This window comes from Chionomys nivalis, chromosome 3 (genome assembly GCF_950005125.1).
Source record: "Chionomys nivalis chromosome 3, mChiNiv1.1, whole genome shotgun sequence".
In the NCBI taxonomy this organism is placed as follows: domain Eukaryota; kingdom Metazoa; phylum Chordata; class Mammalia; order Rodentia; family Cricetidae; genus Chionomys; species Chionomys nivalis.
Window position 1 is genome coordinate 37,605,413 of NC_080088.1, and position 26,060 is coordinate 37,631,472.

Genomic DNA, 26,060 nt, shown 5'->3' on the forward strand with positions numbered 1-26,060 from the left:
GACGAAGGCAGTTCTGGCCCTCCACACTCAGGAAATGTACACTAAAGTTGTTCTGAAACCCAGAACCACTTCCTGTGAGAAGCTGGTTTACACGGTGGGAAGTCCACCCGCAAGTGAGCAATAGGTTCTGCCTGTTGAAACCTGCCCAGGAATTTAGAGGTACAGTGATCTCTGTTTAACAAGGCCACCATGTGCAGGTGTGTTTGCTCTTACTAGAATATTCTCTACGATAGAAAGCATCTGTTTTCTACAAGGAAACTACTATTCACTGAGTAAAGCTGTGCCTGTGAGTCCTGAGTCTTACCAGTTTTTCTTTTCCTTTCCTTCAGTCGTGTTTTGTTTGTCAGGGTTCAGGTAAGTTAGCAGACAAAGCAGCATGCTTTGTTATGGCATTTTTCACAGCTGCATCAATGTCATCTGTTCCTGCTCCACCCCCACTCTGTGTCCCCTTGTCTTCTTGCTGATCCCCTTCTTCCCAAGTCACCCCCTTTTGCTTTCGTGTCCTGTGTGTGCCATTACCTTCTGCACCCCTTAAGCTCTTTCCTCCCCTTTCATAGTGTCCTCTCTAGCCCCACCCACCCTGACACACATCCATACCCATATAAAAACCTAGAGTTTGCCAGGTGGTGGTGGTGCACCCCTTTAATCCCAGCACACAAGAGGCAGAGACATGTGAATTTCTGTGAGTTCAAAACCAGCCTGGTCTATAGAGTGAGTTCCAGAACAGCCAGGTCTACAGAGAAACCTGTCTCCAACAATAACAAAAACCCTAGATGTTGTATAGGAGAGAAAATGCAGCCTTTGTTTTTCTAAACTTGTTTATTTTATATAGCATGATGATTTCCTTTTGTCTCCACTTCCTGTAAATAAAATTACATTGTGTGTATGTAAAAAAAAAAAAAAAGACTTCAGAAGGATATAAAATTACCTAAGTAATCAAGAAGTACATTGTAAGCAACATCCAAAACTCTAGAAATGACAGAGACATCTCGCAACCAGGACAGTCACCCAAAGTTCTTATGTACCATTGGGGCATCCATCTTCAGCCTACAGGTCCATAGTATCAAGCAGACTTTTCCATGAAGCATTATTCAATGATAATTTTGCCTATATTGGCAGTTTGTCAGTCACTCTCTTCTGTGCCCTGCAGAATGTTGGTGCAGGAGAATTGTCTGTATTCTGTCAATCATGTTTTGAATTAATGCTGATTGGCCAGACAGGAAGTATAGGCGGGTCAACCAGACAGGAAGTAGAGGTGGGACAATGAGAACAGAATTCTGGGAAGGAGGAAGTCCATTCCCTCCACTCCTGCCCAGACCACAAAAGAAGCAAGATGTAATCTACCCAGCTAAGAAAGGTACCAAGCCATGTGGCTAACATAGATAAGAATAATGGGTTAATATAATTTATAAGAGTTAGCAAGAAGCCTGAGCTAATGGGCCAATCAGTTTTATAACTTATGGAGATCTCTGTGTGATTTTCTCTGGGGCTAAATGGCTGGGGGACTGGGTGGGACAGAAACCCCAACAAGCAGCCTGGCCCTCATGATACAGAATGTTATGCAGACCCTTTCATGAAGCAGGAACCCTGAAGGACTGTCTCATTTTTAGGCAAGTCCAACAGTTATTTCTCCATGGCTCCCACATGTCCAGCTTTCACAACATAATATCAAACAGTCCAGGCAAGAGCAGTTTCTTACCCAAATGGCTGGCAAACTCCACAAGGAGCCTCTTCAGTACCCATCTTCCTTTTGAAGTAATTGGTAATGCCAGGAGCAGATGTGTCTCATATCATGAAAATTCCTTAAACATTTTAAATGCTGTATTCTGAAGGTCTCTGAAATATTTAAAGGATACCTATCTAACTGAAATATATCTCTGTATATCTAGAAAATCTAATTAAAATGACTACAAACTTGACTATTATAGATTATAATATTTCTTCATTATATATTTATTTTTAAATGAACTGCACAATCACAATACCTTAATCAAGAGCAGAAATATACATCAATAGACCAAGACCCATACCAATACACATTATTCATTTCTATATCATATCCCTCTTTAAATGTGAACAAATATTTATAAACAATATTTGGGAATTTGGGTGTAGTTCTTTCCAAACTACCTTCTACTGTTGGTTGCGTGAAGCCATAGTTTTGAGTCTTGTTCAAGGCAACCTTTCAGAGATCTTGGTCCATCAAACCACATTCATCTGGAAGGATTCCACAGGTTTTCATCCTCTGTGGAAATAAAAGAAGCACCTTTTTCTGAAAGCCACATATCCTTAGACCCATATTTTGTTTTTTTGTTTTTTTTATTTTTTTATTTTTTTATTAATTAATTTATTTAATTATTAAAGATTTCTGCCTCTTCCCCGCCACCACCTCCCATTCCCTCCCGCTCCCCCAATCAAGTCTTCCTCCTTCCTCAGCCCAAAGAGCAAGCAGGTTTCCCTGCCCTGTGGGAGGTCCAAGGACCACCCACCTCCATCCAGGTCTATTAAGGTGAGCATCCAAACTGCCTAGGCTCCCACAAAGCCATTACGTGAAATAGGATAAAGAACCCATTGCTATTGTTCTTCAGTTCTCAGTAGTCCTCATTGTCCACTATGTTCAGCGAGACCGGTTTTGTCCCATGCTTTTTCAGACCCCGGCCAGCTGGCCTTGGTGAGTTCCCGATAGAACATCCCCTTTGCCTCAGTGTGTGGGTGCACCCCTCGCGGTCCTGAGTTCCTTGCTCGTGCTCACTCTCCTTCTGCTCCTCCTTTGGATCGTGAGACTTCAGTCCAGTGCTCCAATGTTGGTCTCTGTCTCTGTCTTCTTTCATCGCCTGATGAAGGTTAATATTCAGGAGGATGCTTATATGTTTTTCTTTGGGTTAACCTTCTTATTTAGCTTCTCTAGAATCTGTCCTGTCAGAATGGCTAAAATCAAAAACACCAATGATAGCCTCTGCTGGAGAGGTTGTAGAGATAGGGGCACTCTCATCCATTGCTGGTGGGAATGCAAACTTGTGCAACCACTTTGGAAAGCAGTGTGGCGGCTTCTCAGGAAAGTCAGGATCAACCTACCTCTCGACCCAGCAATACCACTATTGGGAATATACCCAAGAGATGCCCAAACATACAACAAAAGTATATGCTCAACTATGTTCATAGCAGCATTGTTTGTAATAGCCAGAACCTGGAAACAACCGAGATGTCCTTCTATGGAAGAATGGATGAAGAAAGTATGGAATATATACATATTAGAGTACTACTCAGCAGTAAAAAACAATGACTTCTTGAATTTTGTATACAAATGGACGGAAATAGAAAACACTATCCTGAGTGAGGTAAGCCAAACCCAAAAAGAGGAACATGGGATGTACTCACTCATATTTGGTTTCTAGCCATAAATAAAGGACATTGAGACTAGACCCATAATTTGAATTCAAGATACTTTTAAAATGTATGTGTTGGCTTAGCTTAGCAGTCTCCAGAATCAAATGTCTTTCTGTAGTCAAAAAAATTCAAAGAAAACACAATAATATACATAATCCAGACTCTCTGTGTATTTTTCATCTTTATGTGGCTTATTTATTTTACTCCTTTTACTCTATGACTGGCTTTACTCTGTCTTTTTAGAGATTTTGTTTTATTTTTTAAAAAAAACCATTTACCTCTTTTTATAACTCTCTATACTTCCTTTCTTCTTTCTCCCAAGCCTGTATACATTTTTTAAACATACTATCACCCATTTAGAGGTCTTTTATGTCTGATTTTGTCTTCATTGAAAATCTGTAATTATCTTTTTACCAGGAGCACTTTTTTATGCTAAGTGGGCATGGATAAGACCCACTTTACAGTCCATTGTGCTTGCTCTGTGCAGTCCCATATGGTGGAGACATGTTTGCTGCTTCTGAGAGCCATGAACATTGTCCCATTTTCAGGCACACAGAAGGTCTATGTTGCCATTAAGCAAATTGTAGCACTTTTATTCAAAACCCATTTAAATGCTCCATAGCCAGAAATTGTCAGAGTTCATACTGAAAGCATGGTCCAGGAAGCTGCCATTTCAAAACATATTATTTAAATCACTGCTTGGCCCATTAGCTCTAGCATCTTATTTGCTAATTCTTACATCCTAATTTAACCCATCTCCATTAATCTGTGCATTACCATGAGGTCATAGCTAACAAAGAGGCAGAGAGAAGAGAAGCCATGGAGCCAGAGACAGATGTGCTAGAACTTTTCTGGTAGGGCAGATGGAGATGGGTTAAATAAAGATGTAAGACTTAGAAAATAAGATGTTAGAACTAATGGGCCAAGCAGTGATTTAAATAGTATGGTTTCTGTGTGATTATTTCAGATCTGAGTAGCCAAAACAAACAAATGGCCTCCTACTATACCTTACCTTTTAGAAAATGACAGAAAATTAAATATACATTTATATACATAATATATATATATATATATCCCATTAGTTTTATTAAATTCTTACTTTTGAAATTTTTGTTTAATAACAGTAGAAAATAAATGAAATATTTATACTACTTGAAGACAATGTTGAGGACTTAATATTCTCCCGGCATTTTTATATTATGACTATGAAACACTTTGTATTATTTAGTAAAAATGTAGTATAAAGGATATTAATACAATGAGAATTTATTCAGTGTTCTGGAGTACTGTTCATGTTAGACAAAAATTCATGAAAATATGAGTAGTAATTTGTTAAGAAGGTGAATTCATTCTCTTTTTTCCCAGGTATATGTCATATATGGGAATATATATATATATATATACATACATATATATATATATCTGCATATGTATAGGAACACTTGCTTACAGAAACACATACAGGGCATCTCAGTCAAGCCCATAGCTCACTAATATAGCTATATAAATAGCCATCTTGCTCCACCAATTACCAGCCTCCCCCTTATGAACACTGGAACTAAAAGCAGGACACAGAATACCACTAGTATTTGTGTGAGTAGTTCATATTTGAACTCCAATATATAAATATAAAGGTCACTATGGTACGACACAATGTATTTCAAGTTGTGACAAACAGATTAAAGAAGAGGGAACAACCATTTTCTTCAACTCTACAGTCACTCGTAAGCCTACAAGGCTTCAGAGAATCATTCTAATACCATGGTCACAAAGATAGTCCTGTCAAAATAAATGGTTCAGGGCCTGGAGAGATGGCTCAGAGGTTAAGAGCATTGCCTGCTCTTCCAAAGGTCCTGAGTTCAATTCCCAGCAACCACATGGTGGCTCACAACCATCTGAATAGGGTTTGGTGCCCTCTTCTGGCCTGCAGGCATACACACACATAGAATATTATATACATAATAAATAAATAAATATTAAAAAATAAAAAAGCATTATACTTTTAAATAAATAAATAAATTGGTCATAACCAAAACCAAAATGAGAGGGACTAGTAGGGATGGGAGTAAAGGAGGATGTGTGTGTGGGAATGATCAAAATACATTAAATACATAAATTATGAAAAAAAATACGTCTATCAAGAAAATAACAGAAATAAAGTAACTGCCAATCTAGATAAACATATCTAAATGATTTGTTCTAAGAATTGGAGACATAAAATCTTTGTACTACAAAGATAAAGAGATTCATGACCATGAAACCAACATTACAGAAGATGATTAAAGCAGTTCTATACAGGGATTAGAAAACATTGCAGATTTGATAACAAGAACACAAGAAAGAAACAACACTATTACTAGAAGAAGAGATAGAGAAAATTCAAAAAGACCCAGCCATGATTAATCAGCACACTAGCACACCCCGGAGATGAGTGAGGAGAAAGAAGTCATTAGGGAAGAAAATAAAAATGAAAAATGCTAAAAGCAACCAGAAGGAAAATAATATGGATGGAATTAGTAACTTCCTTCTAAATAAAGAAAATGGTCATGGCCCGCACTTCAAAGATGTGCACTTGCTGATTGAATGATAACAGGTCCAACAAATTGTTCTCAGTCAGAAATTCATATCACATAAAAACACATATCCAGACCAGGAGTAACATGAAAACAAACTATACCCAAGAACTTAGAGTAGAAGTCAAACAGAAAAATCTACACTTACTAAAACAAATACTACTGACATGAAGTGATAAAAGGGATCCAAAACCTTAAAAGTGACCAACTTTGCTACATTTATTTTACCGATATTTATGTTTTACACACACACACACAGAGAGAGAGAGAGAGAGAGAGAGGGGGGAGGGAAGGGAGAGAGAGAGAGAGAGAGAGAGAGAGAGAGAGAGAGAGAGAGAGAGGCATACACACACAAATAGAGGCAAATAGAGGCAGAGTTAAATTACATTTCACATTTGGCAAGTGTGCACAGGTCACCATTCCACAAGAAAAGATTCCTGAGCTCCAACTCCAGTGACTGAAAGAAATTCAACATTTTATCAGGCTACTACAGAAGCTCAGAGGCATTTATGTTAGGGGCACATTCAGGTATATAACTTAAGATGCATTTTTCACAACGAATTCAGTTGTAATTGGCTTCCGAAAAGAGTCTAGCTCTTTGACCTTACTAAAACCATGTTTTGATTAGCTCAGACATAGCTGTTGAACTTAAAGTACAAAGAACATATTTTCTATATAAGCCACAACTTGCCTAAACATATCAGAAGTATCACTTGAATTAGAAAATAAAGTGGTTTAGTAAAAATCAATTTTTTGATAAAAAGCTACCTGCAGTGACCTGATGTCTGTGATTCCAGAGGCTATAAAACCCAGTGGCACTGTTGGAGCATCTTGGTGAATGATTCAGCTCTGCAATGCCCAGGAGAGCTGTCGCTGTCCTAAAGGAACTTCCTGTTCCCTTGGATAATATACTTTTTTATGCCTTTGTCCTTTGACAAGGGCATGTGCTTGTCCAATTGGCAAGCTTTTGCTTTGAAGACATCTTATACACCCAATGTTTCCTCAGTCTGAGACATGCAGCCTCCAAGATGTATCAGAATGAAAGCTCTGCTGCCTATACTTTCCTCACTGCTGCGCTAACTCTGGATATTTCTACTTCGTGCAACCTATGACCTTAATCTTCTCTTTGAGTTCTTTCGAGATATATAAGTAAGAAAAATCATATTATTTTAGATATAATATATGTATTATTATTATAAAATATATATTATTCCTATTGTTTATAAACAAAATAAAAAGTTTTGTTTAATTCATAGTTTAAAAATGTGTTGAAAAGATGTACAAATAGAGAGTGGGATTAGGAAACTCCTTGAGAACTATCTGTGTGCCTCCAGAAAAACAAAAATAACTTGCTAGAAGATTCACTTTCCTTAAGTGGTTTTTGATGATTTATGAGCCTATCTGTAAAGACCTCATGAGATAGTATATGGAGAACAAGAATTAATTTAAAACTCAGTTTAAAATATACTCATATGCTCAACTATGTTTATAGCAGCATTGTTTGTAATAGCCAGAACCTGGAAACAACCTAGATGCCCTTCAATGGAAGAATGGATGAAAAAAGTATGGAATATATACATATTAGAGTACTACTCAGCAGTAAAAAACAATGACTTCTTGAATTTTGCATACAAATGGACGGAAATTGAAAACACTATCCTGAGTGAGCTAAGCCAGACCCAAAAAGAGGAACATGGGATGTACTCACTCATATTTGGTTTCTAGCCATAAATAAAGGACATTGAGACTATGTTTCGTGATTCTAGAGAAGCTAAATAAGAAGGTGAACCCAAAGAAAAACATATAAGCATCCTCTTGAATATTAACCTTCATCAGGCGATGAAAGAAGACAGAGACAGAGACCAACATTGGAGCACTGGACTGAAGTCTCACGATCCAAAGGAGGAGCAGAAGGAGAGAGAGCACGAGCAAGGAACTCAGGACCGCGAGGGGTGCACCCACACACTGAGGCAATGGGGATGTTCTATCGGGAACTCACCAAGGCCAGCTGGCCGGGGTCTGAAAAAGCATGGGACAAAACCGGACTCGCCGAACATAGCAGACAATGAGGACTACTGAGAACTGAAGAACAATGGCAATGGGTTTTTGATCCTATTGCACGTAATGGCTTTGTGGGAGCCTAGGTAGTTTGGATGCTCACCTTAATAGACCTGGATGGAGGTGGGTGGTCCTTGGACCTCCCACAGGGCAGGGAAACCTGATTGCTCTTTGGGCTGAGGAGGGAGGAAGACTTGATTGGGGGAGGGGGGGAAATGGGAGGTGGTGGCGGGGAAGAGGCAAAAATCTTTAATAATTAAATTAATTAATTAATTAATTAAAAAAATAAAATAAAATATACTCATATTTTCTTCTAGAATATACCTCTTGTTTTATTGTGACTAAAAGATTCATTTTCTTTCAATTTAATGTATGGTTAAATAAAAACTTTTAACACACAAAGACAAAGTTAACTCTTAAATTTTCATCTACTTCTGATAATAATTATGTCACACAAATGTACGTGTGTACCTGTGCATCAGAAAACATACAAAAAGAAGTCTCTGTTGCTGTTTCTGCCATGTATGACCAAAAATACAATTGAGAATTTTTAATTATGTTGTGATTTGTTATTGCATAAAAAAAAGCCCAGACCAAACTAAACATACTTAATCACTGCAATTACTGATTATTGATGCAACATGTTCTCTTGGCTCTACAAATTTACTCATCAATTTTCTGAGAGAAAACTTTTGGAGAAAAAATGAAATTAGCTCAGTAAATGTTTAGAAATAGACTAAAGAAGGAAAATCACTTCTAATATATGTTAGATTTCTGGAAACTATTGAGTATACTTAAAAATATTTTGTCTGACACATGAATACAGTGTATTCATTCAATTCTCACTAATTTCCATAAATTTTCATATTCTAAATAGAGAGGCTATCCACATACATACATATCTCTATTTGAAGTCTTCCGTCAGTTTTCACTCTATAAATAATGTCTGTTTCAGGAGACATCCCTGAAGAACATGAGAGCAGAGAATATAACACTGCTGACAGAGTTCATCCTAGAAGGACTCACACATCAACCACAGTGGAAATTCCCTCCTTTTCCTGACATTTTTGGTGATCTTCCTCATCACCATTGTGGGGAACTTCAGCCTGATAACTCTCATCTAGAGTGATCCTCACCTTCACATCCCCATGTACCTATTTCTCAGCAACTTAGCCTTTGTGGATAGTTGGTTATCATCCACAGTGACACCTAAATTACTGATCACCTTGTCATTCAAGATCACAAAAATTTCTCTCTCTGAATGCCTGTTACAGTTTTTTTTTTCCTTTGTCTTCAGTGCAAGTGTGGAGTGCTTCCTCTTAACTTCAATGGCTTATGATCGCTATGTAGCTATATGCAACCTTTACTTTACCCAGTTATTATGACCAATAGACTATGTTTCCAGCTAGTAATTTTGTCATTTGTAGGTGGTTTTCTTCATGCCTTCATTCATGAAGTATTTTTACTCAGATTAACTTTCTGTAATTCCAATGTAATACATCATTTTTATTGTGATGTTATGCCTTTTTAAAAGATTTCCTGTTCTGATCCTTCCATTAGCTTTTGTTGGTGTTTGCTTTAGCTGATATCATTCAGGTATCCACCATGGTGACTGTTTTAGTCTCTTATACATGTATTCTCTTTATAATCTTACAAAATAAGTCTTTCAAGGTCATAAAGAAAGCCTTCTCAACCTGTGGAGCCCACCATTTGTTGAATATGCTTTCTTTTTAAATTTTATTTTATTTTACTTTTTTGCTTCTTTGTCAAAAATCAGGTAGCTGTTTGCATTAATATCTGGGTTTCAATTCAGTTCCATTGGTCTATCTGTCTATTTTTATGCCAATACCAGGCTGTTTTCAGAACTTTAACTCTGTAGTAGAGTTTGAAGTCAGGGATTGTGATGCCTCCAGAAGTTCCTTTATTGTACAAGATTGTTTTGACTATGCTGGGTATTTTGTTTTTCCATATGAAGTTGAGTAATGTTCTTCAAAGGTCTGTGAAGAATTTTGCTGGAATTTTGATGGGCATTGCATTGAATCTGTAGATTGCATTTGGTAAGATATCCATTTTTACTATTTTAATTCTACCTACCCAAGAGCACTATTTTCTGGTGTCTTCTCCAATTTCTTTCTTCAAAGATTTAAATTTGTTGTCATACAGGTCTTCTACTTGTTTGGTTAGAGCTACTCCAAGATATTTTATGCTATTTGTGGCTATTGTGAAGGGTGATGTTTCTCTGATTTCTTTCTCAGTCCATTTATCATCTGTGTAAAAGGGGGCTACTGATTTTTTTGAGTTAATCTTGCATCCTGATACATGACTGCAAGTGTTTATAAGCAGTCTCCATGTACAGAATGGTGCCCATATGTTTGAGGATAATCAACATGACCAGTCACCCACTTCTGGTCTGGGCGCTTGTATGCCTGCTTAGAGTTAGGAGGAAAGTTACTGAGAACATGCTTAATGCTCAGCACCCCTACCTGGGCAAGCAGCTGGATCTAGTCTGTAAGGTGTGCACAGGCAGGAAAGCATGACAGACACACAGAGAGACATTTTTAGACTACACAGCATGATGCATGGTAGATGTAGCTTTTACTCAGACAAAAAGGGTTTATGTGCTGTGCAGTGCTTCCCAGGGTTGAGGTTCTGAACATAACTCCCACACAGTAGTCCCAGAGCTGGTGGAAGATGTATCTCTGCCATATTAAAAGGCCAAGACAGGTAGAGCCAGCATCCTAGACTGCTGCAACCACACTGCTTACCATATTTTAGATGCTACATGTCAAAAAAATTTCAGACACAATAGGACAGATTCAGACATAAAAGACATCTAAATGAGATACAGTATATTTAAAAATGTATGTAGGCTTGGGAGAGAGAGGAAAAAAGTAGATTAAAGGAGTAAAGAAAAATAATGATGGAATATACAGAGAGAGTCTAGATTACGTACATCTATCATTGTGTTTTCTTTCAAGTTTTTGACTGCAATCAGACATTTGATTATGGGAGCTGCTAAGCTAAACCAGCATAAAGGTATTTTGACTTCAAAATTTGAGTCTAAGGATATGTTTCTTTGGAAAAGAGGTTCTGCCTTTGTTTCCACAGAAGACTAGAACCTGTGGATTCCTTCCAAGCTAACGTGATTTGATGAAACAAAACCCCCAGAAAGATTTCCATGAACCCTAAAAATACTTTCCCCCAAAAAAAGCAGAAAGCAGTTTGGAGAACACTATGTACAAATTCCCAAAATGATTATATATAAATGTTTTCATTGAAAAAGGGATAAGATATAGAGATGAATACTTTGTATTGGTATGGATCTTAGTCTATGGATACAAATTTAAGGTTAATTTTGTATATGTAAATATATATATTAAAATATTGTTTATATATTCTAATCTTATTTAAAGTATTGTGTTTGTGCAGCTCATTTAAAAATGTAATATATAGTTAAGAAATACAGATTAATAGATAGTCATCTGTAACAATCAAATTTTTAATTATATTAGTTAGGTTTTCTAGATATATAGAGATATATTTCAATTAAATAATCTATATCACTCAAAAGATCTACAGGTTATGGCATCTGAAAGGTTTTAAGAATTTAGACTTTTTTCAACAACAAGACATGTCTGCTTCAGGTGGCATCAACTACTTCAGTGAAGTTGGTGGTTGTTGGGGTTCCCAGGGGTTCAGAGAGATGTACCCAACTAGGTCCTTGGGCAGCTGAGGAGAGAGAGCCTGAAAAGGCCCGATCCTACAGCCATACTAACGAATATCTTGCATATCACCATAGAACCTTCATCTGGCGACGGATGGAGATAGAGACAGAGACCCACATTGGCGCAATGGACTGAGCTCCCAAGGTCCAAATGAGGAACAGAAGGAGGGAGAACATGAGCAAGGAAGTCAAGACCGAAAGGGGGACACCCACCCACTGAGACGATGGGGCTGATCTATTAGGAGATCACCAAGGCCAGCTGGACTGGGACTGAAAAGGCATGGGATAAAACCGGACACACTGAATATCGTGGACAATGAGGGCTGCTGAGAAGCCAAGGACAATGGCACTGAATTTTGACCCTACTGCATGTACTGGCTTTGTGGGAGCCTAGTCTGTTTGGATGCTCACCTTCCTAGACCTGGATGGAGGGGGGAGGACCTTGGACTGCCCACAGGGCAGGGAACCCTGGCTGCTCTTAGGACTGAAGAGGGAGGGGCGAGAAGAGTGGGGTGTGGGGAGTTGGGGGGAGGGAAAAGGGAGGTAGGGAGGAGGCAGAAAGTTTTTAAAATTTATTTATTTATTTAATTTTGCATGCAAATGGATGGAAATAGAAAACACTATCCTGAACGAGGTAAGCCAGACCCAAAAAGAGGAACATGGGATGTACTCACTCATAATGGGTTTCTAGTCATAAAGGACATTGAGCCTATAATTCGTGATCCTAGAGAAGCTAAATAGGAAGGTGAACCCAAAGAAAAACATATAGTTATCCTCCTGGATATTAACCTTCATCAGGCGATGAAAGGAGACAGAGATAGAGACCCACATTGGAGCACCGGACTGAAATCCCAAGGTTCAAATCAGGAGCAGAAGGAGAGAGAGCACGAGCAAGGAACTCAGGACTGCAAGGGGTGCACCCACACACTGAGACAATGGGGATGTTCTATCGGGAACTCACCAAGGCCAGCTGGACTGGGTCTGAAAAAGCATGGGATAAAACCGGACTCGCTGAACATAGCGGACAATGAGGGCTGATGAGAAGTCAACAATGGCAATGGGTTTTTGATCCTACTGCACGTACTGGCTTTGTGGGAGCCTAGGCTGTTTGGATGCTCACCTTCCTAGACCTGGAAGGAGGTGGGAGATCCTTGGACTTCCCACAGGGTAGGGAACCCTGACTGCTCTTTGGGCTGCTGAGGGAGGGGGAGTTGATTGGGGGAGGGGGAGGGAAATGGGAGGCAATGGCGGGGAGAAGACAAAAATCTTTAATAAATAAATAAATAATAATAAAAAGATAATGCCTCATCCTTGGACATTATTGGAGAGCATGCAGATTGCCATTCTGAAGAGATACTCTATCTGCTAACCTATCATAACTATTTAAGAAATTTTGACTGTCAAATTCCACAGTATGAATTCTTTCAGACAATTTTTCAGTACCCTTAGACCTGGATTCAATTTTGTCGGTCAAATTAATGTTACCCATTTCAATAGTATTAATTTTTTCAGGTAACTTTTGATTTTCTATGGTATAAATCCTGTGAACTAACTGTTCATTATTAGTCTGCAAAGACTGTATCATTTCTAAAAGTGCCACATTTTTTCTTAATGATAGAATATGAAGAAAAAATTGAGTCTCAATATCCAATAAATGGATGTATCACCATAACCATATAAGCCTTGCAGAATATAATCCATAGTATTAGCAAAATGGTTGCTAAAAGTTTCAGTGTTAATGTAGTTTGTCATATTGATTTATTAATTACCTGTTATGAGATCTCATAAATTGTTTTAGGTGTCATCATCTTTATTGTCCAGCAGGTGTCATTGCAGAGTCACGACTAGCTATGATGCAACCAGTGGTGAGTTGAAAGGTCCTAAGCCACTTTAGTTTCCTGCCTTGGTACTAATTAAATACTGAGAAATATGCTTTGCTTGAAAAATTAAAATCAATTAAATCAATTCCATACATGGAACAAGAAGCCCAGAACTCATGGGTGGGGAGCACAAACTGGAAGCTGCACAAGAGATGCCACACAGCAAGGAATGTGCCAGTGGGGGAGGGTATGTTCACGAGCTTAGGAAATTTCCAAGTCACTGCACATAGTTAGCTCTGCTGTGGCTGGGGTTTAAAAAAAAAAAAAAAAAAAAAAAAAAAACACTTAGGTAAAAAGCAAGTCAAGCAGGCAGGCAGGGTTGGCAGAATTGAGAATAATAGAGGATTGCTTATTTAGGGGTAGACTCTCAGATCACAATCTCTGCTGGAATGGGGAACAGCAACCGAATGCCACAGAGAGAAATAGAGGCTGGATGCGTACTTTACATCAGCATAAACAGTATAAGAGGCCACGCCCAAGTGGGTGGGTAACTTAAAGGCTACTTGCGGTAGGAATTCCTACAGCAGAACATCCATAATATATGAGTCTGTAATATGTTTCAATTGCTCTCAGCAATAATCATTAATGTATGATAAGAATGATTTATTTAGAACCTTTACATGTGTTCATAAAGAATAAATAAAATACTTACAGGTAGAGCTAATTGGTACTAAAACTAAATTTGATTTAAAAAATCTGCTAGACTGATTATATTACAAAGTTATTTAAACATTAAGAAGTATTTCCATACAATGTCACAATTTTCTGACTATTTTAGTAAATGAACTACAACATTAGTATAAGATTTATACTTGTTTTAAAAAATTAAACATTATTTTTGGGAAACCTATAATTTGCTGATTTCACAGACTGTAGATAATTAAGCATAGTGTAGGAACTAGAAGCATATAAATAGAGATAATCATGACTTTATCATCTACTGATGGATATCTGGAATGTACATACATGAAGAGAAGAGGGACATAGTATAAAGATAGGGATATGACACAGGCTTCACAGGTAGAGAAATATTTCCTTATGCCTTTTTCATAGTTTTTCTTTAATGACAAAGAGAACATTAATAAGGGTTAAGAATAGCCAGTGTTGAACAGTTGAATTGAACCAGAGAGAATAAAATTTATCTGATAATTTTAAAAAGAAATATTGTAGGGAATCTTTAATAGTAGTATAATAGTATGGTAAAGATGATGTCTTCTGTTGGAGTCACAAAAAAGTTAAGCTGAATATAAATGAACTACTAACATTATGTTAAATTGGAAAAACCAGAACTCTTCTAGACCAAATCAAAAATGTCTCCTTTCATTTCTATTCAACAAAATACTGGGAATCTTAACCTGAAAATGTCTTTAAAGCAAATAGGTAAAGTCAGTAAAATTGGGAAAGATGTCCAGTAGTCACTGTTTCTGAGACAATATGACCTTATATATAGAAAACCACAAAACTACAATAAAACAATCTAAACTAAAAGATTAATTTAGCAATGCTTCAACATGTAAAAGAAATATTAAAAATAGTATATTGTTAAATGTTAATACTGAAATACCTAAATTGGAAATCAATACATCAGTGGCATTTACAATAGCTTTGATAAAACAAAAGTCAGTGACCTCTGCCATATCAGGCCCAAATGAGTGACCTCCATGATACCAGGCCCAACTGAGCAAGCTCCATGGGACCAGCCAGTGCCAGTGACCTCCACTGGACCAGGCTCAAGTCAGTGACCTCTGCAGGAGCAAGTATGAGGGAGAAACCTCTGAGAGAGCAGGCCTGAGCCAGTGCCCTACATGGGACCAGGACCTCTGCCCAAGCAGGACTAAGATGGGGATATGCACAGGAACAGGCCCAAGAGAGCAACTTCTGCCAGAGCAGGCCTAAGCCAGCCCTTCCTGGGAACAGGCCAGATTCAGAAATCTATGTGACAATAGCCAGAGCCAGCAACCTCTATGGTACCACACAATGGAAATAGAAGTAACATTGCCAAATGCTTTTTATTTTAATTTTTATTGAGCTCTACATTTTCTCTGCTCCTTCCACCCTGCCTCTCCTCTCCCTTTAACCCTTCCCCCAAGGTCCCTCCCCATGCTCCCAATTTACTCAGGAGATCCTGTTTTGTTTTGTTTTGTTTTGTTTTTTTACTTCCCATGTAAATCTCTGTGTGTCTTTCTTAGTATACTCATTGTTGTCTAAATTCTCTGGGATTGTGGTTTCTAGGCTGGTTTTCTTTGCTTTCTGTTTAAAACCCACTTATGAGTGCGTACATGTGATAATTGTCTTTCTATGTCTGGGTTACCTCACTCAAAATGATGTTTTCTAGCTCCATCCATTTTTCTGCAAAATTCAAGATGTTGTGGGATAAAGGGAACAATCTTGCATTGCTGATGGGAATGCAAGCTGATACAGCCCCTTTGGATGTCAGTGTGTTAATTTCTCAGAAAATTAGGAAACAACCTTCCTCAAGCCCTAGTAATACTACTTTTGGGTATAATCCAAAGGATGCTCAATTATGCCACAAGGAAATGTTCTCAATTATGTTCATAGCACCATTGTTTGTCATAGCCAGAACCTGTAAACAATCCAAATGCCCCTCAACCAAAGAATAGATAACAAAAATGTGGTACGTTTACACAATGGAGTACTACACAGCAGAAAAAAAAGTAATGGCATCTTGAATTTTGTTGGAAAATGGAGTCAAATGCTTTTTACAAGGCTACAATTACTGTGATACCCAAAATACAAAACTATAGTAAGAAAGAGAAGTGTAGACCAATCTCACTAATGAACATTCATTCAAATAAACTCAATAAAATACTAGTAAACTGAATCCAGGAACACATCAGAAAAATCATCCTCCATGACCAAGTAGCCTTCATCCCAGAGATGAATGGATGGTTCAATATATAAAAACTTGTTAATGTAATCCACCATATAAACAAACTTTTAAAAACACATGCTCATCTCATTAGATAATTAAAATGCCTTTGGCAAAATGCAACATCCCTTCATGATAAAGATACCTAAACTTAATAAAGGCAATATACAGCAAGTCATCAGTCAAAATAAAACTAAATGTAAAGAAACTCAAAGCAATCCCACTGAAATCAGAAACAAGACAAGGTTTTTCAGTCTCTCTATATCTATTCAATATACATGAGGTTCTAGGTAGAGCAATATAACAACAAGAGGATAACAATGGAATACAAATCAGAAGAGAAGAAGTGAAGCTCTCACTATTTGATAATATATGATAGTTTACATAAGTGATCCCAAAAATTATACCAAGGAACTTCTATAACTCATAAGTGTAACACTTTTAGTAATGTAGCAGGATGCAAGATTAGCTAAAAAAAATCAGTAGCCCTCCTGTGCACAGATGATAAAAGAGCTGAGAAAGAAATCAGAGAAACAATACCCTTTACAATAGTCACAAGTAACATAAAATATCTCTGAATAACTCTAACCAAACAAGTGGAAGACCTATTTGACAAGAACTTTAAATCTTTGAAGAAAGAAATTGAAGAAGATTCCAGAGAATGAAAAGATCTCCATGCTCTTAGATAGGTAGAATTAACATAGCATTCCTTCATTGCTGGTGGGAGTGCAAACTTGTACAATTGCTTTGGAAATCAATATGATTATTTCTCAGAAAATTAGGAAACCTACCTCAAGACCCAACAATACCACTTTTGGGTATATAACCAAAGGAAACTCAGTCAAAAATGACAATCTTAACAAAAGCAATCTGCATGTTCAGTATAATGTCCATCAAAATCCCAGAGAAATTATTCCCAGACCTCAAAAGAACAATACTCAACTTTATATGCAAAAGACAAAACCCAGGATAGTTAAAAACAACCCTTTACAATAAAGGAACTTATAGAGGCATCACAATCTCTGACTTCAAACTCTACTACAGACCCACAGTATTGAAGACAGCCTGGTATTGGCATAAAAAACAGACAGGAGCACCAATGGAATTGAAGACCAGATATCAACAGACACATCTATGAAAACATGAATTTTGACAAAAAAGCAAAAAACATAAAATGGGAAAAAATGTATTCAACATATAGTGCCAGCATAACTGCATATCAGCAAGAAGAATAATGAAAAGAGATTCATATGTATTGCCATGTATAAAACTCAAGTACAAATAGATCAAAGACCTCAACATAAAACCAATCACACAGAATCTCATAGAAGAGAAACTGGGAAGTATACTTGAATGCATTGGTAAAAGAGACCACTTCCTAAATTTAACCCCAATAGTATGTACACTGAAAGTAACAATTAATAAATGGAACCTCCTGAAACTGAAAAGCTTCTGTAAAGCAAAGGACAGTCAACAAGACAAAACAACAGCCTACAGAATGGGAAACTAACCCCACATCAGAAAGAGGGCTAATCTCCAAAATATACAAAGAACTCAAGAAATTGGTCATCAGAAGAACAAACAATTCAATAAAAATTGGGTGAGAGATCTACACAGAGAACTCTAAACAGATAAAGCTAAAATGGATGAAAGCCACTTAAAAAATACTCAACATCCTTATCTATCAGAGAAATTCTAACCAAAACAACTCTGAGATTCCATCTTATACCTGTAAGAATGGCCAATATCAAAAACACTGATGATAGCTTATGTTAGAGAGGATGTGGGGTAAAAGGAACACTCCTCCATTTCTGGTGGGAGTGCAAACTTGTACAATTGCTTTGGAAAACAATATGATGATTTCTCAGAAAATTAGGAAACCTACCTCAAGACCCAACAATACCACTTTTGGGTAAATAACCAAAGGATACTCAGTCATACCACAAGGACATGTGCTCAACTATGTTCATAGCAGCATTATTTGTCATAGCCAGAACTTGGAAACAAACTAAATGTTCCTCAACTGAAAAATGGATATTGAGGATTTGGTTTATTCACACAATGATGTACTACTACACAGCAGAAAAGTTAATGGTATCTTGAAATTTGCAGGGAAATGGATGGATCTAGAAAATATCATATTGAGTGAGGTAACCCAAAAGCAGAAAGACAAATATTATATATACTCACCCATAAGTGGCTTTTAGATATAACATAAAGAAAAAAACCAGCTTGCAATTCTCAATCCCAGAGAACCTAGACAACAAAGAGAACCCTAAGATCGACATACATGGATCCAATCTTCATGAGAAGTTGAAAAAAAAAAGGTCTCCTGAGTAAATTGGAAGCATGAGGACCATTGGGAAGGGTAGAAAGGGGAAGGAAGGGAGGGGAGTGGAGAAAGATATATAGCTCAATAAAAACAATAAAAATAAATAATTTTTAAAAAGATAAAAACAAATGCCTATTAATAAATTTATCCTTCAGGAAGAATGTTCTTATCAATGACATCATAAAACTTTCCTGCTGGGAACTAGCCTTGATAAAAATACCTCACCTGGGTAAGGGTATGGGGATTTAGAAATATAGTAGAAATATGAAGAAGTGGATGAAAATAATAAAACAGAGAAACATATAGAATAGTATCATGAGGGAATTCCAGTGAATACTGAAAATTCCCCCATGTTTAATTTCCAATTGCTCAAAATAACCCTGACCCCAAAAGGTAGGAGTAAGACAAAAGACTGCATTAACATGATACAAGGAAATAAACATACCTTGAAGGTTGCAGGCTACATTCATAGTTCTGTTGCTAGAACAAAACAAGTCATGTTTACACCCTATACCAAAACATTCTGTAGGAAATCCACTCCCTGGGTGGAATCCCAAGTTACCTCCATAAAGGTAACTGGAACTTAGTTGAATCCTTAGACACTTGTTTGAGATAGGAACAATCTACTTCTCTATTCCTGGAGAACAAGGTCTGACAATTAGCCACACCAGTTGACAACAACCTTGAGAGAGCAGAACTTGCTGAACAATATCTAGGTATAGCCTTTGTTTGAGGTAAAAGCACAATAACCTTGACTGGAACTAGAGTAAAGTTCCAAGTCTCTGACATTTGGACAATGAGGGAACAGGTTTACATTTTCAGGCTTCCACAGTGTCCTGTAAGATACTGACACAAATGGTGAACCATCCTATATTTATGAGTTGAAACAATATTACACTATGATGTGGGATATACAACAGGTGTTCAGCAGGTTTTCCCACAAGACAAATGGTTCTCTGATGAGAAACCCACCTTGGGAGGCCATGAATTTATTTTAAATGACCAGTCAATTCTGTCTGGAATATTTCTTATGTGCTACTGCATTTCTTTCCAAAGAACTGCATCTCTTCCCTAAGAACTGCAATTGAGTCATTTCCACTGGCTTGCTTACTTCACATAAATATTCAATCTCTTGGGGACACGTAGAGCTATGGAAAGTGAGAAAGATGATTTCTGTTTAATCTTCATAACTCTGATGAATAGAAATAACACTAGGATGTTTTTCATTATTCAGATTCACATAGGATGGTAATAGTTTTCTCAGTCACAAAGGCAACTAATTTTAAGCTACAGAACATATTCAAAACAGTCTGGTTGACCCTAAATGTATAAGAGGTCATTTTCCCAGTATTGTTTATTGCTCATTCAAAGAAAGGCTAGAAGCAGCTTTAGTAGACATAGTTTGCCCAGTAATTGACTTTTTGCACATAGTCCCAGTCTCAGTTATGTTGCAGGATCAAGGTTAGTCAGCTGACTGTTTATTTTTTGTCTGGGAACTCTGAATCACTAACCATTTAGGATATGTGCATGGCCAAGTGTTACTCACTGGCTGGTCAACCTGACATCCTGAGCCTAAGACAAAACTATGTGATTTTTCTTGTGTTATTAGAATAGGAAGGGGCCCAAAAATGCAATATATAATTTTTCAAAATTTGACTGAAAAAGGAGAGGCAGTGAAGTGGAGGCAGCTGTTTTGAGTTATACAGAGAAATGCTGGAAAAAGCTGTGCAGAATGTGAGTGGTGTGTGTGTGTGTGTGTGCACTGAGTGAGAGATGAAGAAGAATTATTAATTTAATCATTCCTTCAATGAATGCATGAAATAATGAGTGAATAAAGAGTGAATGAATGATGTGTAAGAAGTGTGTGTGAGAGAGAGAGCTATGTGAAAGAGTACTGTGGGACAATGACCTTGACCCTTTAAAGATTTGTCACTTGTATTGGTTTAATAAAATGCTGATTGGCGAGTATCCAGGCAGGAAGTATAGGTGGGTGCCCAGAATAGGAGACTTCTGTGAAGAGGAAAGGCTCAGTCTGCAGTTGTCACCCAGACACAGAGGAAGCAAGATGAGAATGTCTTACTGAAGAAAAAGTACCAAGCCACATGGCTAACATAGACAAGAATTATGGGTTAATTTGGGATGTAATAGTTAATAAGAAACCTGAGCTAACAGGCCAACCAGTTTATAATTAATGTAGACCTCTGTGTGTTTCTTTGGGACTGAATGGCTACAGGACTGGACAGGACAGAAACTTCTGTCAAGAAAAGAGACGGTGCTATGTAGAGGAGCTGATGGAGGAAGGTCATTGGTTAATTAATAAAGAAACTATTTGGCCCTGATAGGTTAGAACATAGGTGGGTGGAGGAAACAGAACAGAATGCTGGGAGGAAGAGGAAGTGAGGTAAGACGCCTCAGACAGACGCCATTTCCTCTCCTCTCTGGGGCAGACGCAATGAACCTCCGATCCAGGATGGACGCAGGCTAGAATCTTCCTGGTAAGCGCACCTCAAGGTGCTACACACATTAATAGAAATGGGCCAGGCAGTGTTTAAAAGAATACAATTTGTGTGTTGTTATTTGGGGGCATAAGCTAGCCAGGCGACCGGTAATTGGGTGGCAGGAACGCAGTCCGCAGCTCCTTCAACAGAATGGCGCCCAACATGGATAACTACATCCACAAAAAGCCTGAGAAAGCTTGGGAAATAATAGATTAAAGTATGTTTTCTTGGTAGCAGCAATTTATTGGGTCTGCTCTGCTTCCTAGAGGCAAGCAAGCACTGTCAGGTAAGAGAGGCTTCCTGACTCAGCTTTAGCTGCAAAACCCTGCAGCTCTTAAGAGGTCCTGCCACGAAACACTTAAATGGTGTTGATAAAAGCTGACTGTAGCCGGGCGGTGGTGGCGCACGCCTTTAATCCCAGCACTCAGGAGGCAGAGGCAGGCGGATCTCTGTGAGTTCGAGACCAGCCTGGTCTACAAGAGCTAGTTCCAGGACAGGCTCCAAAACCACAGAGAAACCCTGTCTCGAAAAAAAAAAAAAAAAAAAAAAAGCTGACTGTATGCTTGTTTGTTTTCAGCCATAGCAGAAAAAAAGTTGTGCTGTTTTAAACTGCCAGCTTTCTGGGCCATCCTGCCAGGGCAAACTCTGACTCTTTCAGGCAGATGGTCCGGTCTGAGAGAGTGTGGTCTGTGAACAGAATGCTGCAGCTTGCTTGCTGGCAGGGACCTTGAAATTCCACAGAGTTGTGGCAATGAACATGGCTCTGGCTGGTACCTCAGCCACAAGGAACTGTGCCTAGGAACTGGGTAAAGTCCTGTATAGTGAGAGAGTTATATAAACAAGATGTATACCTGTGGCTGTGTGGAGATTTGTAACTGTGTAGAGGAAAGGAAGATGGAGTTGTATGGAAAAGAGATATAGAAGAGAAATGAATATAGAGAAAGATGTGTAGCCATGTGAAAATACATGTAACTGTGTATAGATATGTATGGCCATGTAGGAGAGAGAAACATAGCTGTGTGTAAGGAATGTAGCTGTGTGGAGACAAAGAGATTCTTGGAGAGGATTCTAAGATGAAGCAAAAGAAAAAGTTACCATCAGAAATCATGTGTTTCCTTATTTCCGCCTCAGATAGAAAATGTTTAGCCCTAAAAGAGATGACTTTTTCCTAAGCTATTTCTCACATTCATGAATTTGCTTGCATACCCTAGTGCTGACTAGAGACTCCTCTCTCCCCAGTTAGCCATATTCAATAACCCAGAGTGAGCAACAGATTCGATATAGCCATTATAAAAAAAAATGGCATGCTTCACAGAACTATAGAAAAACTCTAAAATTTATACCACAGCACAAACCATACAGACCAACATAGAAAAACCCCAAATTGTCAAGTAATTAAGTAGAAAAAAGAAGACATCATGTGACTTAAGTGCATAATATACTTCAAGACTATATTAAATGAAAAAGGTTGCATTGACTTAAAAAGCAGCAACTTAAACCAACAGAACAGAATAAAGATCCTAGAAGTAAGCATCAGTAACCAGTTTATTTTTGACAACAGTACAAAGAATCTGCATTGGTGTTGGGAGCAGTGAGACCCCAGATCCTGAATTTCTTATAATTCCCTGATGTGAGTGTCTACAGCTGCTCTGAGCATGAGACCTTCAGGAGTTCTTGTGGGACTCCTGACAATGGGAGCAGGGTCTGTCTCTGACTCTTTTCCTGCTTTGGGGGCCCTTTTTCATCTGGATTGCCTCATCCAGCCTTAATATAAAGGGAGGTTCCTAGTCTTATTGCAACTTGATGTGCTGTGTTTTGTTGATATCCCTGGGAGACCTGCACTTTCCTCAAGGGAGAAAGAGGAGTGGATTGGGGAAGGGAACTGAGAGAAAAGGGGAGAGGAAGAATGGAATCTCCAGTTGGGATGTAATATATGAGAGAAGAATAAATTTTACTAAAAAGAATTCTAGTTCATCTAAATATATTAATATTTCAGTTTAATGCTGAAGCATTCTAATTTTATTTTAATTTACTTATTTCTCCAATATTATAACTCTGAAGTAACTTCAATAGGCCTAAGAGAGAAGACTGAAAGACTTTTTCTTTCATTGTAAAAAGAAGGGAGGATGTTTATTTCCTAGGACAATCATGACAAAAACATTTCCCTTTTTGAGAGTATCATGAGATTTATTGGATTGATCTACTGAAAATTACTGAAGATAGTATCCTGCTAAACAGCTTCATTCTGCTGCTAACCTGGAACATGCACAGAAAGTTAACAATCTTTGTTGGAAATATAATTATGAATCCAGGTTTCCACTTGAGACCTCATTAGAAGTTTGATGTTTATGTATTGGGAATTGTGAAGTTTTGTAATTGTAAGTTTGTGCCTGCAATTTGTATGCAATGCTCAGTGGACCTTATTAGGGAATATGCAGGTACTTTATTGGAAAGGTCACAGTGTTTTGACCAATTGAAAGCAATGCTTACTAACAATGATGAGACCCAAGAGTCACTTTTGGCATGAAAAGAAGATTTCTTGCCTTTTCTGGCACGAAGCCAACTTGTATATAATTCCTTACATTGACATCTTCCATCGACCGAAGGAGGATTCATTAGAGAAGCATATTAGTGGTGATGACTGCACTCTGAAATTTCTTAAATCTTTTTACTTCTACCACTAGAAGGTGGCTAAGTGCAGACTCTATGTCATGCATTTCTAGGGATCTCCCCAATTTGGCAATAGACCAAGGAAGGGATTTTATTTTTCTAGTCTAAATCCAAAATCACTGCTTATATGAATAAAAGCGTATTTGCAGAGCTCAATAGTAACTTCAGTTACCTATCCTTGCATCAAACACACATAATAATTACTGGGGATTTGGGATAAAGTTCAATGGTAGAGCACTTGCCCCTAGCAAGCACAAGGCCCTAGGTTTGGTAAACACACCTTGTGGTGCTACACACATTAATAGAAATGGGCCACGCAGTGTTTATATGAATACAGTTTGTGTGTTGTTATTTTGTGGCATAAGCTAGCGAGGAGACCAGGAGCTGGGTGGCAGGAACTCAGCCTGAAGCTCCCCACAACACCCCTGCTCCTCCAAAACAAGAATTACTGAACTGATCCAGAGCAGTAGCGTCCTTCATTATAAATGAAGGAAAACATAGCAGACTACATAATCTCTGGGTTAAATGTATGTTTTGAAGTATGGTTTTTCTACTGACTCATCATATCATCCTGACTGTGCCATAAATCATCTTTTCCTATATTTTCTCATTAGTAAATAGAAATAAGTTGTGATAGTAATAAAATTATATTAGGAAATTTTGTGAAGGATTTCCAGAAGTTATATGATTCAAACATCATTTTTCACATAAACCTTGGCATGTGAAAAGAGCCTAACAATACTACAATGGAGCATATAAATAATTTTTGAAATACTTGTTGGAATTATATAAAACATATCTAGCTATAAAAGACCAGAGGTGATGACAATGACAAGTGAATGGGAGGATCCTTGCAATTCATTTTGATATTGAACACTACTAATATTTGGTTTTACCCTAGGGCCCTAGACTACCTACTCACAGATTCTTGGTCACCCACTCTTGGTTTCATCTTGTGGAATGGGCTATCCATCAAGTTAGAAATGGCTGGTTACTTCCACAAGCTTTGTGCCACCATTGCACCAGCATAATTATTGTAGTCGGAGGACGCTTGTTTGTTCCTGGCTGCCTAGAACCGAAATAATCACACAGAAACTATATTATTTAAATCACTGCTTGACCAATTACTTAAGCATATTGCTAGCTAGCTCTTACATCTAGAATTAGCCAGTTTCCATTATTTTAAATTCTATCATGAGGCTTATGACCTACTGGAAACGTTCCAGCTGGCAGGTCACATCTTTCCCCTCTGGCAGCTACATGGAGTCTCACTGCTTCCACCTACTCTCTCTTCCTCTCTCTCTCTCTCTCTCTCTCTCTCTCTCTCTCTCTCTCCCCCCCCCCCGCATCCTGGTATTTAGTGTAAGAGGCCACGCCCAAGTAGGTGAGTAATTACAAGCTGTAAACCTTCCTGCAGCACCTCCCTCTTTTGTTTAAATAAAAGAGTTCTAAGCCTAATACAAAATCATATACAATAAGAACAAATATCCTACTTTAACTAGCTTAAGTCTTGTATAATAAATAACTTGGCCAAGTCATGAGAGGAAAGTAATTACACTTATCTAGTCTTCAACCCCATCAAAGATCCAAGAAGGGAAATAATGTTACTTGAGTGAGTAGGAAGTTCAATCAAGCAACTTCCAAAACGTGCAACAAATGACAAAGACAACTGGCTACCTGGACAATCACCCAAAGTCTCATTTGCAACATTGAGGCAACCAACTTTGGCTAAGGCCTAGAATAACTGACAGACTATTTTCAAAGGCAAGAATTTTTTTCAAACTGTATTATTTCCCTGTCTTGGCAAGATTTGACAGTCCTGCTTATCCATTTTCAGATACTATGAATTTTGTCAGTGGTTGAGGCATGGGCAGTTCCTTGCCCAAAGGCCAGTTTTGCCAAGAAGAAAACAAGCTCCAAGTGAAGTGTCTTCTGTGTTCAACATTCTCTTGGGAATAAATCAGTGCTGCCAGGAGCAATTGTGTCTCAATTTAACAGAACTCTAAGTTATTTAAATGGCATATTCTACAGCTCTTTAAAGTGGTTAG

General features: G+C 37.9%; 1 pseudogene; it reads left to right on the forward strand.

The window, feature by feature from the left end:
- The first annotated feature begins 8,991 nt into the window (after nt 1–8,991).
- On the forward strand, nt 8,992–25,043 carry LOC130870944 (olfactory receptor 5H2-like; annotated as a pseudogene).
- Nucleotides 25,044–26,060: the final 1,017 nt, after the last annotated feature.